Here is an 18,482-nt window from a genome sequence, read left to right as displayed (position 1 = left end):
TTTCTTCTCATCTACTTTTCCACAAATCTTTCAACTAGACCCACCCCAAACTCCCTCAACTCTACTTTCCCTCAGGCTACTAATTCATCTCTACTCTCACCATCAAACAAATGACAAATGGGGCCTATGCTCACTACCCCACTTCCTTAATAGATGTTTATTTTACAATTTAAAGAACATAGAAAATTGGAAGACTTCCCATGATCTTGGATACTCCAAATTAATAGTGACAAAATGACCATGCTGCCAAATATATCTTCATGAATTTGGTTGCCTTTGTCATTGGCCCTATGCCTAAGTTGCTCTTCCAAGTGACCCTCAGGAACCCTGAATCCACAAGTCTCTTCTCAATACTCATCTACCTCTCTCTTGAAGTAAACATCTTCCTAGTTAATTCATAATCTCCCTAGAATATCCCATTGCTTTAAATCTGCATACATTCTGGTGAAAAATCCACTGTCATTTGAATTTATTTTCTCCTACAAGTAGAATTTCTCACTGCTTTCAAGATATTTTAATTCTGTCTTTAGTCCTAACTGCTTATCATATCACCTTTATCAGAGTTTTTTAAAACATCCTTGTCAGAAAATTCTAGCATGTCTGTTTATCAATTTGACTTTTCCATTGATATCCTGAAAAAGAAATAGAAAAGTTTCCTTACTCACAATGACCCTCCTCCCCGCCCCCAGCCCCCCAAAAACTACTAAGACATAAGTCTAAGCAAGAAGATGTAAGACCTATATAATGAAAACTATAGAACACTGATGGAAAAAATTGAAGAAGAACATAGAAAATGGGAAGACTTACCATGATCTTGGATACTCAGAATTAGTAGTGACAAAATGGCCATGCTGCCCAAATATTATACAGTTTCAATGCAATGCCCATTGGATTCAGGAACCCTGAATCCACAAGTCTCTTCTCAATACACTTCTTCCTAATTAAACATCTTCATAGTTAAACCATGATTTCCCTAGAATATCCTACTTGAGATATACAGTTTCAATGCAATGCCCATTAAAATATTAATGACATTCTTCACAGAACTAGAAGAACACTTATAAAATTCATTTGAAATAATAAGAAACCCAGACTAGCCAAAGGAATCCTGAACAAGAAGAGCAATAATCGAGGCATCACAATATCTGACCTCAAATTATGCTAGAGATATAATAACAAAAACAGCATGCTATTATTAAAAACATACATGAAGATCAATGGAATATAAGACACAGAGAAAAAGCCACATAAATATTGTCATCTGATACTCAACAAACCTGCCAAAAACATACATTGGAAAATAGAAATCCTGTTTAACACATGGTGCTGGGAAAAGTTGATATCCACATATATAAGAATGAATTGACCACTATCACTTTACCTGTACAAATGTTGATTCAAAGTGGATCATAGACTAGGAAGTAGACCAGAAACTCTGCAACTGCTGAAAGAAAATGGAAACTCACTTAATAAATGGACAAAAGAACAAAAGACATTCTCTAAGGAAATACAAATGACCTATATATATGAAGTACAAAGAGGGAAGTTTATTGGAATATAATCCTACCTTAAAAAGAAAACAGGATTCCAAAGAAACAACCCAACTGTATTTCTCAAAGAACTATAAAAAGAATAGAGGAAGGCCAAATTTAAGAGAATAAAATAAATGACAAAGATTATAACAAAAATACATTAACTAGGAAATGAGGAAAAAATCAAAGAGAAGAATACGAAAACTAAGGATTTCAATGGAGAAATATTTAAAAATAAGGAAGTATGAAGGAGAAGAAAACAATAACTGAAACAACCAGGAAGATATAACTAATATATATACACATACATACACACACACACACAACATCACAATACCTAAGTAAATATATAAAACAAATTATAGCTGAGAGGACATAAGGCAACATGAGAGAAGTTCCTGCTTGAATGGGATTAGTGCCATTGTAAGGGAGGTCTGAGAGAGACCACTCACCTTCTGCTAAATGAGGACATAGTAAAAATGTGCATTATGTGAACAAGAAACCAGATGCACTATTTTGCAGTGCCATGATCTGGGACATACCAGATTCCAGAACTATATGAAGTGAATTTCTATTGTTTACAAGAGACCTGATTATTACACATAGCAGAACAAATGTACTAAGAAAATTTTATTCCTCTATTCCTCCTTTCAGCTATAATTTGCTTTTTATATTTACTTAGGTGCTATGATATTGGGTGTGTATATATTTATAATTGTTATATCTTCCTGTTTGTTTCAGCTATTGTTTTCTTCAACTTCCCACTTTCTGTTTTTTTTATTTTTTAAAATATTTCTTCATTGAATCCTTACTCTTTTTGATAGTCTTCTCTTTATCTATTTACATACTATAATAATTATTTTGATTTTTTGTTTGGGTAAGTCTGCTTCATCTCTACACAATTCTCCATTTTCCTCCCTTTGCTGTTTGAGTTGATGCTTGCACATTAGTTAAATGGACACCTCTCCTAGTTTTCACAGATCACCTTACAAAGAGGCCCAGCCAAATATTCTGGGAACCTTGTTTTAATTATTTTCCTTCTCCAGGTTGAATCTAAGGGATGTTTTTAATCTGCTCACTCAGTGCTATACTGAAGAAAGGAGCTATGGAATCCACCAGTCTAAGCTAATCTTCTCTATCCCAGCTATTGGAGCTTTGGATAGATTATTTTCTCTCACTGGGACAAAATGAGAGATGAGCTTTTTGGTCTATTGTATACTGTCAGGAGGGGAGGAGCTACAGCATCTACCAGTCTAACCACTATATCCATCCTCCTCCAGAAAGCTAACCTTTGCAAGCATGACAAAGCTTCAAGATGGCAAAAAAGAAGTAAATCCTCCAAGAAGTCACCTCAAAATAATGTATGAGTACGTCAATTCTCTGCCTTCCCTAGGTTTGCTGTAGGGATTCTAGTGAGAGTGTCCCAAATCACCCTCTCAGTACTGATGAGTATCACCCTGTCAGTACTGATGAGTTAAGTATTATATTTGCTGGAGGTGAAGGAGTCTTTTAGTTACTTTCTGTATTTCTTTTTTATTTAATATTTATTTATTTATTTATTTTTTTGTTTTCGGCGAACACAACCTCTTTGTATGTGGTGCTGAGAATCGAACCCGGGCCACATGCATGCCAGGCGAGCGCGCTACCGCTTGAGCCACATCCCCAGCCCCCAACTTTCTGTATTTCTCATAGAGGAAATTTGCCTGTGAATTACCAATGAATTGGTGATTTTGTGATGGAAAAGAAAGTAAAAAACTTCCTACTTTGCTCTCTTGTTGATGTTACTCTCCTGAAATATTTTAAATAGATAACTATTGTGAGATATAAGTCTAGAAATATGATTGTCAAGGTAATCTACAAATATATACAAAATATGCATGTAAGTTTGTGTATTTGTATGCAAGTATACTTGTATTTTTATATACATGTGCTTACATGTGGATGTGTGTATGTTTATATATGTGCATGAATATACACGAGTGTAGTATTTTTTCATCAGTGGATTATTTATGTAGTTTTCTCAAAGCATTTTTGATTACTTTGGCTTTATAGTTATTCAATTATTATTTTGTTATAATTCCTTTGTATTGACACTCATCAGCACTCTTGCTCTTCTGTATTTGTGTGGCAAAATTATTAACACTATTTAAATGTAATCTTCTCTATGTCTGCTTCTATTAGGATAAACGTAGTTGAATAAAATGCATAGCTAATTTGTGCTCTCACCACAAATTTGTAGCCATCAATGTCTTTCTCATTAAAGCTTTAACATTACCACTATTTTCTCATAGATTAGCCAGTGTATCATTTACTTATATCACAGTACCTTGCCTTATCTTCTGTTCTCAAATCCTCATTATCTCCTTCTTTGCCTACTCTTTCAGTTGAAATTCTTGCTTCTCACTTCACAAGAAAAACTGAATAAATAAGAATATATCTCCCACATTCCCACCCCCAGATTATCTATCATTATCCTCTGTATATTCCTACTCTTTCCCTCTCCTCTTTGTCATAAATGAATTACCCATGCTTTTAAGTCAATCATTCCCCTTCTGCATTTCATTCTGTCCTCTTTTGACTACTCAAAATATTGCCCCTGCAATTGTTCACTTTGATTACCAACATTTTTATCTTTGATAGGTCAATACTATCAGTATAGAATCATATTGTTATTTTTCTGGAATTAAAATTTTTTAAATGACTTTACTTATTTTACCATTTACTGTTGAATGTTTTCCTTTTCTTTGCAGCAAAATTCCTCAAAATCATTGTCTATTATTTTGGTTTCCAATTCCTTTTCCCCATTCCTTCTCTTTAGAAGTGTCCTCCAAAGTTGCATTTATTGAGGTCACTTGGTTTCTAAATTAAGTGTTTCTCAGAAATTGATTTATGAGTGAATTAATTACATCCTCTAATTTGAATCATATTCTTCACTTGACTTCCAGGACAACACATTCTCTTGACTTTATTCCTATTTCTATGACTCAGACTTTTTACTTTTCTTTGTTGGCTCCTCCTCCACAATAACCTCTTAATGTTGAAACATCACAGAATTTTTTCATTCTCTTTATTCACTGCATTGGATGATTCATGAGTCACATGTATAGAAATACCATCAGTACTCCAACCACTTCCCAATTTACACCTCCAATCTGGACCTTATTTCCAAACCCCAGACTCAAATATCTATCTACCTGACATCTCCATTGTAAATATTCAGTTCAAATATATCGTACACAATATTCAACTCTTACAATATCAGTCTTTATCATTTTCATTTAAAAAAATTTAGTGATACAAATCTTCATTATATTCTACAAGAATATAATTCTTGTAATGAATGGTCAGCTTATGTACCGTAACTCATTATGTAAAGACATGATCTTCTACTACTTCCCTGTTATCTCAATGGTCTAGACACTAGGTGGTTTATTGTTCCTTCACTATACCAGGACACTTCTAGCATAGAAAATTGATGGCTATTTCTTCCCATGTGGTCATCTGCTAAATTCACTCACCTCCTTATAATATTTGTTCTATTATTAACTTGTAAGTGAGGCATCCCTTAACCAGTCTTTAATAATTGAACATTTACCCATGAACTATGTGTATTGTTGGATCTTGAATGTTACCACATAGCTTATGTGTTGAAAGCATGGTGCACAAGGCTGGAAGGTTCAGGGAGAAGCACTTAGACAATGATTGGATCATCACGTCTCTGACCCTTATGAAGAGCCGCTGGGAGCTGATTGGACTACTGGGAGGTGGGATGTCACTGGAGAAAGTAAGTCACTGGGGCTATGCTCTGGAAGAAGGGTTGATTTTTTTTTTCTTGGTGGCTCCTTCCTCTTTCTTTCTCTGCTTCCTGGTTGCCATGAACTAAGCAGTTTACTGCATCACGAGTGTATACCAATGCTTGCTAATTTTGTAATGAAATTTGAAGGAAATGTAGTACTTTTAAAAACTGGAGTAATTGGTATACAATTTCAATCAGTCCTATATAAACTCATATTCTGTATTACCAATTATAATATTTGAAATATTGAAATTAAACTCATTTACTATTATGTTTGTGCATATATATATACCATATATACAACTTGCTTAAAATAGAAGGCATATACTTATATTTTTATTTTTACTTTTAAGACTGAATGAGTACTTAAGATTTACATCTGATCAAACCTTTGCAAAATGCATCTAGGTTGCTAAGCAGCAGTGATTGAAAAAAAAAGAAGACAGTTATGAAGAAACATATGAAAGACTGAAGGAAAGAAAGAAGAACTTACTTAGCTACAAAACAAAGGGTTTGATTAAATAAATGATTGCCTGAAAGATGAAGAATGGGTTCTTTAAAAATTCTTTACTGAAATACATTTTATTTCATTTTGGAGCATATTCTTTTTACACATGCATTGAGTTTTGAAACTACCACAACAGATAGATGGATTTCTAGTATTTTTTTAACAAAATGGAAGAAGATATTAACAACTAGAAGCAGCATGAAGAAGGAATGAAAGAAATAATATTGTATATTAGAATTGCTCAAAATCAAATAAAAAGTGGTTTTGAGTATCAAAGTCATCTAAAATGTCTCTTACAATCTTAGAAACTTAGATAAATACCCTTTCAAAATGTAAATATATATATATATATATTATTTTAAAATGGGTAACTTTGTTATTTTTATGTTTTATTTTAGTTCAATGAAATATACATAATAGTGACTTTCATACTGACTTATTCATAAGTGCTTATAACATTAGCTTTTTCATTTCAATAGTTAGTACTACTCCCTTTCCTTTCTTCTCCCCTCGCCTGATCCTCTTTCTCTACTTTATTGGTCTTCCTTCTGTTTATTTATTATTAATTGATACATTTATAGTTATGTATAAAATTGGAATACCTGTGATATATTCATACATGGAGATAGCATTAGTTTGTCATCTTTATTGACTTCATTCCCCAGTTCTTGTACTTTCCCGCCCTTCTTCCTTTTTGGTATCCCACTTCTAACTGATCTCCCTTCTCTTTTGACAACATTCCTTTTATATTCCCTTTTATCTCTTTAGCTTTCACAAGTCAGAAAGAATATTAGGCCCTTGACTTTCTGTGTCTTCCTTATTTTACTTAGGATAATATTCTCCAGTTCCATCCATTTACCAACAAATGCCATAATTTCATTCTTTTATAAGGCTGAAAAGAACACTGTTGTGTATATACAACATATTTTCTTTACCCATGAGTCTATTTATGGGCATGTAGGCTAGTTCTATAATTGAGTTACTGTGGATTGTGTTGGTATAAACATTAGTATACATCAATCACTATAGTATGCTGATTTTAATTCTTTTGGCTAAATACCCAGGAGAGGGATAGCAAGGTTGTATGGTGGGTCCATTCATAGTCTTTTAAGAAAAACAGTGTTGCTCTCTAAAGTGCTCATGCTGATTTTCAGCTCCCCCAACTTGTACATGTGTATCTTTTTTTTCACTTTCTTGCCTTCAATTATCATTATTTGTATTCATAATGATTGTCATTCTACTTGGGTTGAGATAAAAATCTCAGTCTAGTTTTGATTTTAGCTTCCCGCTTCCTCAGGAGGTTGAACAATTTTCTTATGTCTGTTGGCTCTTTGCATTTCTTTTTGAGAAACATATCTTTATATCTTTCACCAATTTATTGAGTAGGTTAATAATTTTTCTTGGTGCTGTTTTTTAAGTACCTTATACATTCTGATTATTAATGCCCTGTTTGAAGTGTATCTTTTAAAATGAATGAAATCTTCCTTATGCTTTTTCTTTAGAGGCTTGGCATGTATTCTAAGGCTGATTGAAAAAAATCTTATTTTTTTTCATGGAAATAATGAGGTTTTTCTTTCTCCATAAATTCTTTACCTTGAGAATATAAACATGCTTAGCTTTTAGTTCTCCAAACATAACTTTCTTTTTAGTTTCATGTGGATGATTTTTGGATCTCTGTCTTCTCAACCATCCCAGCCTGACTTCTCTTCTGAAAACAGTGAATCAACATTTTTAGTTATTATTATGATTTTTTTACCGTACACTGTTTCTATTTGTACTTCATGTTTAACATATTATATACCTGAAACTTACTCTGTACAACTCAAACCAGTTCAACATCTGAGAGCCTTATTTGACCTTTATTCTCTCTTGTTTTTTTTTCTATTCAGTAAGTTAAGTTCTACAAGATTTATGTCTACTATGATTTTACATTCTATTCCCTCTTTTTCATTTTTCAGGGCTATTCACTCACTCAGATTTATGTAGTATTATATTAACTTCTTCATCTTCTGACTTTATTCTTTCAATCCAAACAACATTTTATTGTCAAATTAATCTTTCTAAAACATTTGTTATATCACATATGTTACCTGATTGTCCTCCTCCTCCCCCACTCCACTGAATAAATTATAAACTCCTAATCAGAAGATGAGAACTAACTATCTGATTTTTCACCTAACGTGTTTCTGGAATTCAGCAAGGGAACGATATTTCTGTTTCAATATTAATCTCCTCCATATTTTATCCTCTGTCTCTATTTTACACAGCTTTTCTAACTGGTAGAATTCTTGATTATTTCCTTTATTCTTCTGTTTGTAATTTTCAAATTCAAAGTAATGTGGTGACAGATTTAAAGCTAATATAGCAGCATAATAAGAAGCTTAAAACTGAAATAGATCCTCAGAGAAGTTAAGCATGGTTTGAACTACTGTCTGGTGGAGATTTGTGAGAACAGGTGGAGGGAAATGGTTAAATAGATAATATTTGGAAATTCCTCTCTCACTTTATAATCAGTGATGCTAAATTATACTTTGCAAGTATTTTACAGGGTAATACTTGCCTTCAAATGATCTGCACTCAATACTAGATACTTAATGTTATTTTCTTGAAGAGTTCATTTTCTCCCCCCTGCTTTGTTGTCTGTGAGATATTTCCTTCTCTTTTGATTATCCAGACTCCTTGCTTCTTTTTTTTCCTTCTTGACCATACATGTTCTAATGTCTTCTCCCTGAATTTCTCTTAATTTGCTTAATTTTGAATAAAATAATGTTCAAAATACTATAAGATTCAGCCAAATCAAATTTGGGTATCATAGACCCAAGACGTTTTTTCCTAAAAGAGTTAAACACTGTTCTTAGAATTTGAAAGCAAGATAGAAAATAGCATAAAAATCTAGTGTAAATGCTACAATAAGTGATTCTTCTGCCTATGTCATACATTGAAAATGGGAGAAGTAAATGCACAGGACTAAAATTGCATGAAGTAAGAATCTCTGTCACATCTTTTCCCAAACTCCATTAAAATAGATACTAAATCTCAAACAAATGTCATCTAAGACTGATTATATATCTATTACTATAATTTTAAAAGAATTTCTTCAAACAAATAGAATAGAATTGAAAGAAACACTGGCAGTTCACACATCTTGGCTTCTTTGAAACAGAGTAAAATGGTGGTTTTTTCCTGCATTATTACTATTTTTATTAATTACTTCAATTTAATAAATAAATTGTGGTAAAAGAGAAAGAATTTCTTTGTTCCTTTTTAGAAGCATTGAGGTTCTTCTTGGTCTATATAGTTCCATATGTGTAATGTGTAGGGAAATCTTAAAGTCATCAGTTAAGCTATATTTTGAAAAAGTGCTGAAATTTTGATAATGATTGCATTGAATCTATATATCAATTTGTAAGGTTTGGCATTTTTATGACACTCTTTTCCTATTCATAAACATCTTTTTTATCTTCTTCGTTTTTCAAAAATTTATCTTGGTGTTAATTTTATTGTTTCGGTAGTGTCCTCACAGAGCTTTAGCTTGTTTTCTTATTCAACATTTTTAATGCTGTAAATGTTGTAAATGTGCATTTTCTCCCATTTGCCAACTGATTATCTATATATTAATATAAATGTTGGTATGCTGATAAATAATTGTTTCTTGATATTGTTCTTCATGGAAATTTTGATAGGACCATTTGTCACTTTAATAAATTATTGTAGTTCCTTTGCATATTTACATACACTATTCCATCATCTAAGAAGTAGCTTTTTAATGTCTTCCTTACTGCTTTCTAAAATTAATTGCTTATACTTCTTTATTATACTGGCTAGGATTTAAAGTACATTCTTGTATAATGGGAAATATGGTAGGGTGTGTATGGTCCTGATCCCAAAGAGAAAGTTGTGAACATTGTACCATTAAATATAATGTTTGCTACAAGTGTATTTAATTGTCCTTTATTAGATTTTGAAACTTTGCTTTTAATTCACATTAAGTTTGGAATGTTTCTAAGATCCATCATAATCCTTCCTACACTAGGGTTTTGTAGATGTTTACAACCTAATTTTCAAATATATCGTTTCTTCCCTTCAAAATTTTTTTTCTTTGCCGTTTTGGGGAGGATTAAACCAAGGGGTGTTCTGCCACTGTGCTATATCCTCAGCCCTTTTAAATTCTGAGGCAGGATCTTTCTAAGTCACCAAGACTGGCCCCAAACTTGTGATCCTCTTGCCTCAGCCTCTTAAGTAGCTGGATGATAGCTGTGTGCCACCACACCTGACATTTTCAGTCAACCTATAAATGTTGTATCTACCTCAATTACATGTGACCAGAAAATACATATCAGTTCAATTGTAGTTGTGAACAAAGAGTATTCTGAAGTTCTTGTTTGCAATGACATAACATTTGTTGAACACACACTCATACACTTTATTTAGGTTCTGTAATTCTATTTTTAAGAATTGCACATTATTTCTATTTTTTAGTTCCATAGTCTTTTGTTTCATATATTATTATATATTTGAGCTTATATTATATAGTTGCTAACAAAATTGAATTGGTACATAGTTCTATTAGATTGGATCATTTGCACAATGAAATGTTTCTATCTCTTTGGATGCATTTTACTTTAATGTATTTTTGGTATCAAGATATTATTTCCATAAAATTTTTAATTTTAATTTATCTTTATATGGTACAATGATTAGTTATTTTGTTTTGTTTTGTTTTATCAACAAATAGAACCTCTCCTTTTTAAAACTAATTATAGCAATTTGGGTTTTTGATTAGAAATTAATCAATTTATATTTAATATAATTACCAGTATAATTATATTTAAATTAATTATTCTGGGGTCTTTTTATTTTTTACCCTTGTTGTAAGTTCTTTTGTTTTCAACTTTTAAAATATTTTTATTTGTGTAAAACCGAGAGATTATCAAATGGGTCTTGACTTACCAAAATGTAATGTCCATTAATGACATTTGAAATTCATTCACTACCTCCTTAGTTTTATGCTACAGTTGAATTTGTTAATATATGGAAATGCTGCATATGATAACTATTTCTGGTTTTATGCTCTTTATCCTTCCTTGCATTTGCAAGACACTAATTTTTGGTAGAATCCACTTTAGCTTTTCCTTTAGTGCAGGTTTTCTGGAGTTGTATATGCACATCTAAAAATGTACTTATTTGACCTTAATATCTAATGAAGATATAGGTATTTATTATGTGTGCTTAGCATGCTCTATAATTTGGGCACATATTTTCCTTTAGCACAATAGAAATACAATTTTTTTTAACTTATAGTCTCTATTGAATTGGTTGATGAAATCTCAGTGTTGTTGTTTTCCCCTTGAAGACAATGACTCTTGGACTTTATGAATGCTTTTAAGATATTATACTCTAGTCTTTTGGTTTCCAGAAGCATTAATATAATGCAATTTGAACTTTATCACTTTTTTGTTTTTGAAACTTGGCATTTTCAGAGCTTTCTTCACTTGTGGTTTGATGCCAGGTACCACTTTAGAAAGGATTTTAGTCACTGTCTCTTTACATATTAAGATATTGAATCTGCCCATCTTCACTCTCCTATCCTTTGGGGGAATCTAAGTGCCTGTGTATTAGGTATTTTTACTGTGTCTCTTATACCATTTATTTTTTTTATTTTCATTGCTTTTAACTCTCTACATTTCAATTTGAATATTTTTCTACTTTTGAGCTATATTGACTGCCCTGATTTGTTAATTTTTGCTTTATTTACACTAGATTCTAGATTTTCTACTATGTTGTCTAAAAATATACCGTTTCTGACAAAAATTTCAGTTATTTTTAATACTGCACAATTCAGGCTGATTAATTTTTATTTTGATAGTCATTGTCTAATGACTCTAACATGTAAAAAAAAAAAAACTGGAATCTATTTCTTTTTCTTGTTGTTCTTCTCATTCAGGTAATTTAGTCCCTTTGGGTAACTGCTTATATTTAATTTTGGTACACATTATACTTTTTAAATTATAAAATAATAGTGGCTTAGAATATTATCTTCACTCCCAAAAGTTTTATGTTTCCTTCTGTAGGTATCTGGAGCACTAACAACTTAATTCATCACAGACATTAGGTTAATTTGGAGTTGGTATGAAGTTTCTGGGAAGGTCAGTTAACATCAACATTAACATTATTTTAAGGGAATAGTCCTTTTGTGTCTCGAGCAAATTCAAGTTTATCAAGACCTCCCATACTTAGGTATTCATCCTCTTTAACCTTTGCTACTTTTGCATAAGGACACTGCCAATTCACATGTCCAGAATATTAGAATTAGGTAACAACCAAACTTTCAAAAAGTTTCAGGTATTAAAACTTTATACTGAATTTCTGTCTTTCCTTGGATATTTTCCTAGTATTTTTTTTTCAATTGTCTTTTGTCTTCATATAGGATTTTTCATTCCAGTTTTGTAACTTTCTTTATAAGGAGTGTTTATCTGAAATCTAATCTACAATTACTAAACCAAAAAAAAATGCAGTTTCTATCTAGTCTTAATATTTTAATCATATTATAAGAAATCAACAAGTCCAGGGTCCAGACTAGTTAAGCTATGAACACTCTATAACAATAACATCCTTTGCACTTATTTCTACTATGCAAGTGTTCATATAGAATAACTCACTCTTAATATGTGAAGATTGTCAATAATTTATGATTTCTCTTTCTTGGTCATTAGCTAGATTAGTGAGCTTATGCACTCCTTTTTTCAAATGTTCATGTCAATTATGAATCTTTTTCCAATTTAATTTATAATTTCATTACAAAATACTTTTAATGTAAAATGTTCTCTGCAGGTGAATTAAAGAAATAATTTATAGTACTGAGTGTTTAGTGATAGAGAATGTGCTTAGCATGTACAAGTCCCTGAGTCTAATACCCAGTACTAAAAATAAATAAAAAATAAAAAGTTTTGGAGAGTATTGTAAAAGAAATAAATGAAGTAATGATAATTAAATTGCACAAAAATAACATTTTAAATCAACTGGATTAGGTTGTGTATGTGGCTTTGTGGTAGATCGCTTGCTTTGCTTGCTTAAGACCCTGAGTTTAGTCCCTAGCACTGTTAAACATGCAAACAAACAAACAAATCTTAGATGTTTTCTTTATATAATTCTTGTTATTTCAGTTCAATATAGTAGCAACTGACAAATATTAATTATCTAATATGTAACAGCTACTATCTTTACATTTTTTCCTCCTAAAATTATGACTTTATATTACTTTGACTATAAAAACACTTTAAGATTCAGATGAGTTGGAAATATTTAAATATCTTTAATTTTACCCATTTAAGATATCCATTTCCTATATTAATTTAAGGACCATCTTCTATCACTTACAGGTATATTTAAAGTAGTTGTGCATTCAATTATCATAATAACCTTCACCGATATTCACTTATTGATCTCTAGAGAAAGCAGATGTCAGTATCACTGATTAACTATCATATGTGATTTTTCTTTGGACAATCTCCAAGTTGCAGAAATTGTTCTTCAGAGTACTATCTGTTACCTTGAATCTCATAATTTTAACATTACCCATGCCAATATAATATGCTAATAGTAGTTATGTTGCCTCAGAATTGAAGATTGCTCCTAGAATGTATAATCAGATTTTTAAAAAGTCAATTGAATCTTAAATAAATATTTCTAAAATTCAATTTAGATATTATAAGAAAAAAATTATTTTGTTTTTAAAGGACAAGATTCATGCACATTTCATGTGGTTTTCTTTTTATTGACTCAATTTCCCTTTAAGGTAAAAATTTTAAATTTAAAAGAAACACATGGAATTGAGGAATAGGAGTAATGGAACTTTTCCCCTTTAAATTCAATCTGAAATTAATTACTTGCTTATTTAATTATTTTGGTTCTAAGGAAGCATTGTCACTAGAAAAAGATGGTAGTAGGATGTGGTAGCTAAGATCCTTGAACACTAATATTCAGTGTGTCCTTGTTGTGAGGCGTGGTGATGGATGCTGAGAATAAATCATTAATACCACAAAAATCTTCCTCAGTACATTTTCTGTAGAAAGAAATAAATAATGAAGATGCAATATGGCAAACACTATATTACTAAAGTTTTAATTGCAAGATGTATTTGTTAAAGAGGTTCTTGCCATTTGCAACAATATAGTTGAATTTGGAGGACTTTTTCTAAATGAAATAGTCCAGATCAGAAAGAAAAATTCTGTGTGATTTCACTTTTAAAAGTGTTTAAAAAAAACCCAGATTTCATAGAAACAGAATATATTTGTGGTTATGAGTGGCAGGGAGGTGGTAGAGATGAATAGATGTTAGTCAGAGGGTACCAAGTACAATTATGTAGAATAAATTAGTTTAGAGATCTAATGTGCAAATTGATAACTATAGTCAATTACTGTATTACATGCTGGACATTTGCTTAAAGAGTAGATTTTAGAAGCTTCCAGTACACGTGCACATACATACACATGTGCATATATACTATATGATTATGGTAATAATTTTAGCTAGTATAGGCATGTGAAAACATCCTGGTGTAATCCTTAAATATATGTAACTTTATCTTTAGAAAGCAGTGCTGTTTTATATTTTAAAAATCAACTAAAAATCAGCAGTATTTGCTGAACTTTGTTGAAAAGTTTCCAATTAATTTAGATCTACTGAATGGAGGCCAACTTCAAATGAAATCATTGATTCTGATGTGAGTGAACATAAGCAAGTTTCTTGTTTTAATTGTTAATTTAATTTAATGCAGTAAATCTGCACTTATTTGTATAAGTAATTCCAATTTTATAGTTATGTTATACTTCCAAGAAAATAATCTAATTCTTAACATTAATATGGTAGCCTCCTGGTGTGATGTGGTGGTGCATGACTGCAATTCCAGTGATTCCAGAGGCTGAGGCAGAAAGACTGAAAATTTGTGGTTAGCCTCAGCTAACTTAACTTGTTGGCAACATAGGGGGAACTTCTCAAAATAAAAAAAATAAAAAGGGATTGGGGCTGTAGCTCAGCAGTAAAGCACCTCTGGGTTCAATCCGCAGTATGGATGATAATACCACTACTACTAATAATAATAGACTCTTGGAATATTGTTGTAGTCTACCATGATTGAAAACCTACCAGCATAGGTGATGCATACAAAGAGAATTATGAGCAAGAAAACATATATGTTTCAAGATAGCTGGCATACTTGTGAATAATAATTTTTCCCCAGTAAATGATAATGTCAGGGAGCCTTGCTGGTATAAAGAGCTCAGAAATAGTAGAAATAAAAATCTCAAAGTCTGTATATCTCTACAACAGGAAAAATGTCTGCTTAAACTATAGGTTACTTTCTCTTTAGATGTTTCAGAAGTCTGAACTTTATTGCTAATATGCTGTCTTTAATAATTCTAGAACACAATGCTCAGAAACAATGTGGAACTAATTCAATGTGCCTGTTTTTTTTTTTTTTTTTATAAAATAATTAGTATAAGCTAAAAAACTGCTTTTTACATGCATATGTCACAAAAATCAAGTCTTGGACACATTTCCACACATTGAAAGTAACTATCATCAGTAATATACATTGAAGAAAAGGTAGAAAATATTTAAGCAATGTGAAGATATCATGAAATTTAACATAATATGCCCTTAAAATATCGAGTTACAGTGTAATATAATAATCATGTCACATTGAATATATTTATGAATGTCAAAATGGGTGGTGCATTTTTTTGGAGGCTAACAGTATTAGTGTTTTCCCACACTACTCATTATAATATAGCAATTTCACTATTTCAGACAAGATCTGTATGTTATTTGAAAATAGTAGAGACAATCCATCATTATAATGACTCAATAGGCTGTGGTATTTGAAATTCACCAACTTTACAGTCTTTGAATAGCTCTTTTGCATAAACTCTTTCATTTTCCTTTACCATTTTGAGCAACTCTTCATCACTAAGATGCCCTGTCAGACAAACTACAGCTATGTCTTTTAAGTATTAACATAGAAAAAGTTACTATATAAAGCACTCAGTAGTTTAAAATTTTAATGTTGTGATAGAATCTGACAACAGCCAGTGGCTCTGGAATGGAAGTAAGCATCACTCTCAATGTATGACATAATGAAGGGCAAAAATCAAAGATTGTACAAGGAAAAAAAAATGTCAGACCTATGGTAAAGTTCTAGGGTTTGATCACTTTTCATCACTGACCAAACAAGAATTTTAGAACACTCTTTTTGTATATTAACTTTATTCCATCATGACTTTATATAAAAGACAGCAAAATCATTGGCAAATTTAGTTCCTTAATTTACTTTAAAATGTTTTTAACATTTTTAGTATTGCCTTTATTGCTTAACATTTAAGGGGTAATAAACAGAATTAAAATGTTTTAATCATAATAGAATTTTGGATAATATTACTACCGGCAATAGTAAAGACACTCTTCATTGCCTACCTCTCCATGCTCCACATAGTATTACTGCCCCTGTGTGATAACAACAGGCAGATTTATCCTGGTGTTCCTGAATCTACATTCAGATATACAACATTTCATATGGTGATTTAACCATGTTGGGGAAGATCTGCATGTTGTTTCATATAAACTTCACCATTAGGTCTAAATTAGGTAAATGAAGTTGTTGAAGTTTTCAAAAGATGGGTTTGAATGTTTCCCTTAGCAACTAAATCCATATCTGGATGCAGCAGGAAATCACTATTTAAAACTAGATTTGTTTTCCTATTGACATATAGGAAACAAGTTACTTAGAATAAATATAAGAAAATTATTTAGGTAGAATAAACATATCCATATGCACGAATGTAAAATAATATTTCTTCAAATACTATTTTATTCATATATAAATGAAGGTATATTTCAGAAACTGAAATGATGGACTAAAATAAGGGTGAGTATAATAAAATGATAATGTGAAAGTCACTGTTGAACAATAAGTTATTAAAAATATATGTGCTTTATTGATATATTTGTTCTTCATTTGACTTGAACACATACTATGGGCAAAACTCGATGTATATCATTTGGAATAAAAGTTAGATGTAATGTGTGTCTCTTCACTTGTCATCTTATGGAAGGCACATCCTAAAAAACATACAATGCTGTTTACCTAGTTGCAATTTTGGTAAATGCTATGAAATATAATTGCATGACGCTATGATGTATATGATGAGGTCTCAAAACTATTATTTTAAAATTTCAAGAAAAATTTATTTTATAATAATTTTCCATTTGCAAGTTGCCTATGAATCCTATATATTCTAAACATTTCTGGATTATTCAATTTTGTGTTTATTGTCCATCTACTTCCTCAAGGGTCTAATTAATGAACATATTAATTGATGCATTTGCTGTTTGATACATGGAGTACTCTGATCAGCATTTAAAAATATTCTTAAATTATTTTATCTTCAACTCAAGTGAGGTTTTGAAATAATTTTGGTGGGTTTGCAGCTTTGCTATAGACGCATGCAGAATAGAATTTATAATTAAAGTGCTGACACAATGAGTACTAGAAAAGCATGAACAGCCTTGCTATAAAAATTCTATGATTGCTTTGGCTTCCTTTGCAGAGCTCGTGCCACGGAACTGCAGCAGGAACAGTTGTGGTTGCTGATAATAGTGTGCCTTACATATCATTCTTATCTGCTCATCAAATGCTATTTTTACATTATGTATTGCTGAAACTTTTTCCTCTTTACTTAAAGTGGCATTCACTTTACATTTCCATTCTGGGAAGATTGCTGCTAAAGAGCAATCTCAATTAAGCTAAACTTCAATATGTCCAAATTTTCAATAAAGTAATAAATTAGATTTGACAGCAATTGACTTTGACATGTGCTGTCATACCCTATAACACCAAAGGCATTTTATACCACTTATAATCTACTTGGAGTTTGGATAGAAAACTTACCTGAAGATTTTCAGGAGACTCAAGAACTATTTGAAATAAAACATGTACGTGAAGCATCGTCTTCTGAAATTAGTTAAACTCTCCCTGTAATATGAATAGAAAAAAAGAACCAGGGTCCAAGAGATCTTCAAGGATACTTGTGGTTCTAATATGAGGAGAGCAAAAAGAGAAAAGCCAGATGGATTACTGGAAGAAAAATAATTTTCACCTCCCCAAAATATTAACAGTACACAATTTTTAACTTAGCTTCTTAGTTAATCTACTAGGAATGTCAATGTTAATTGACAATTGTATAAGTTTAAAGGTCTGTTTCATGAACTTAATGTTAGTCAATGTTTTCCAATTTTAGGACCATTATTTATCCCCCCCCGCCCAGATTCTATCACTGTCAGTGGCATTGACTTCCCTGTAAAGCAAATATGAGGATGTTGCACAGGTATAAAAATAGTATGATGTTATATATTTGTTTTAAAACATTCAGACTCAAAGACAGAAAACATGATGGGAATGGGAGAAAAGAAAGTCTAAAAATAAGGCTGTTATCTGGCTGTGGTGGCACATGCCTATAATCCCGGAAGCTCAGGAGGCTGAGGCAGGAAGATCTTGAGTTCAAAGCCAGTCTCAGCAATCACAAGGTGCTAGCAATTCAGTGAAACCCTGTCTTTGAATAAAATACAAAATAGGTCTGGAGAAATGGTTCAA

At 31.5% G+C, this 18,482-nt stretch overlaps 1 long non-coding RNA gene across 1 annotated transcript in view; it reads right to left on the bottom strand.

Annotated features, from left to right (window-relative positions):
• The window catches only part of LOC131423323 (uncharacterized), a 32,695-nt gene extending 14,778 nt beyond the window's left edge, over positions 1–17,917 (bottom strand). The window contains exons 1-2 of the long non-coding RNA XR_009224720.1: positions 17,781–17,917; positions 1,382–1,444 (exon numbers count right to left, since the gene is read on the bottom strand). This is a non-coding gene — a long non-coding RNA (uncharacterized LOC131423323). The remainder of the gene's footprint in view (positions 1–1,381; positions 1,445–17,780) is intronic.
• Positions 17,918–18,482: the final 565 nt, after the last annotated feature.

The sequence above is a fragment of the Marmota monax genome, unplaced genomic scaffold (assembly GCF_021218885.2).
Source record: "Marmota monax isolate L192 unplaced genomic scaffold, Marmota_monax_Labrador192_F-V1.1 WCK01_AAM20220418_F8-fsc00027, whole genome shotgun sequence".
Taxonomy (NCBI): Eukaryota; Metazoa; Chordata; class Mammalia; order Rodentia; family Sciuridae; genus Marmota; species Marmota monax.
The sequence above is the reverse complement of the archived record's forward strand: the minus strand, read 5'-3'. Positions and strand labels throughout refer to the sequence as shown.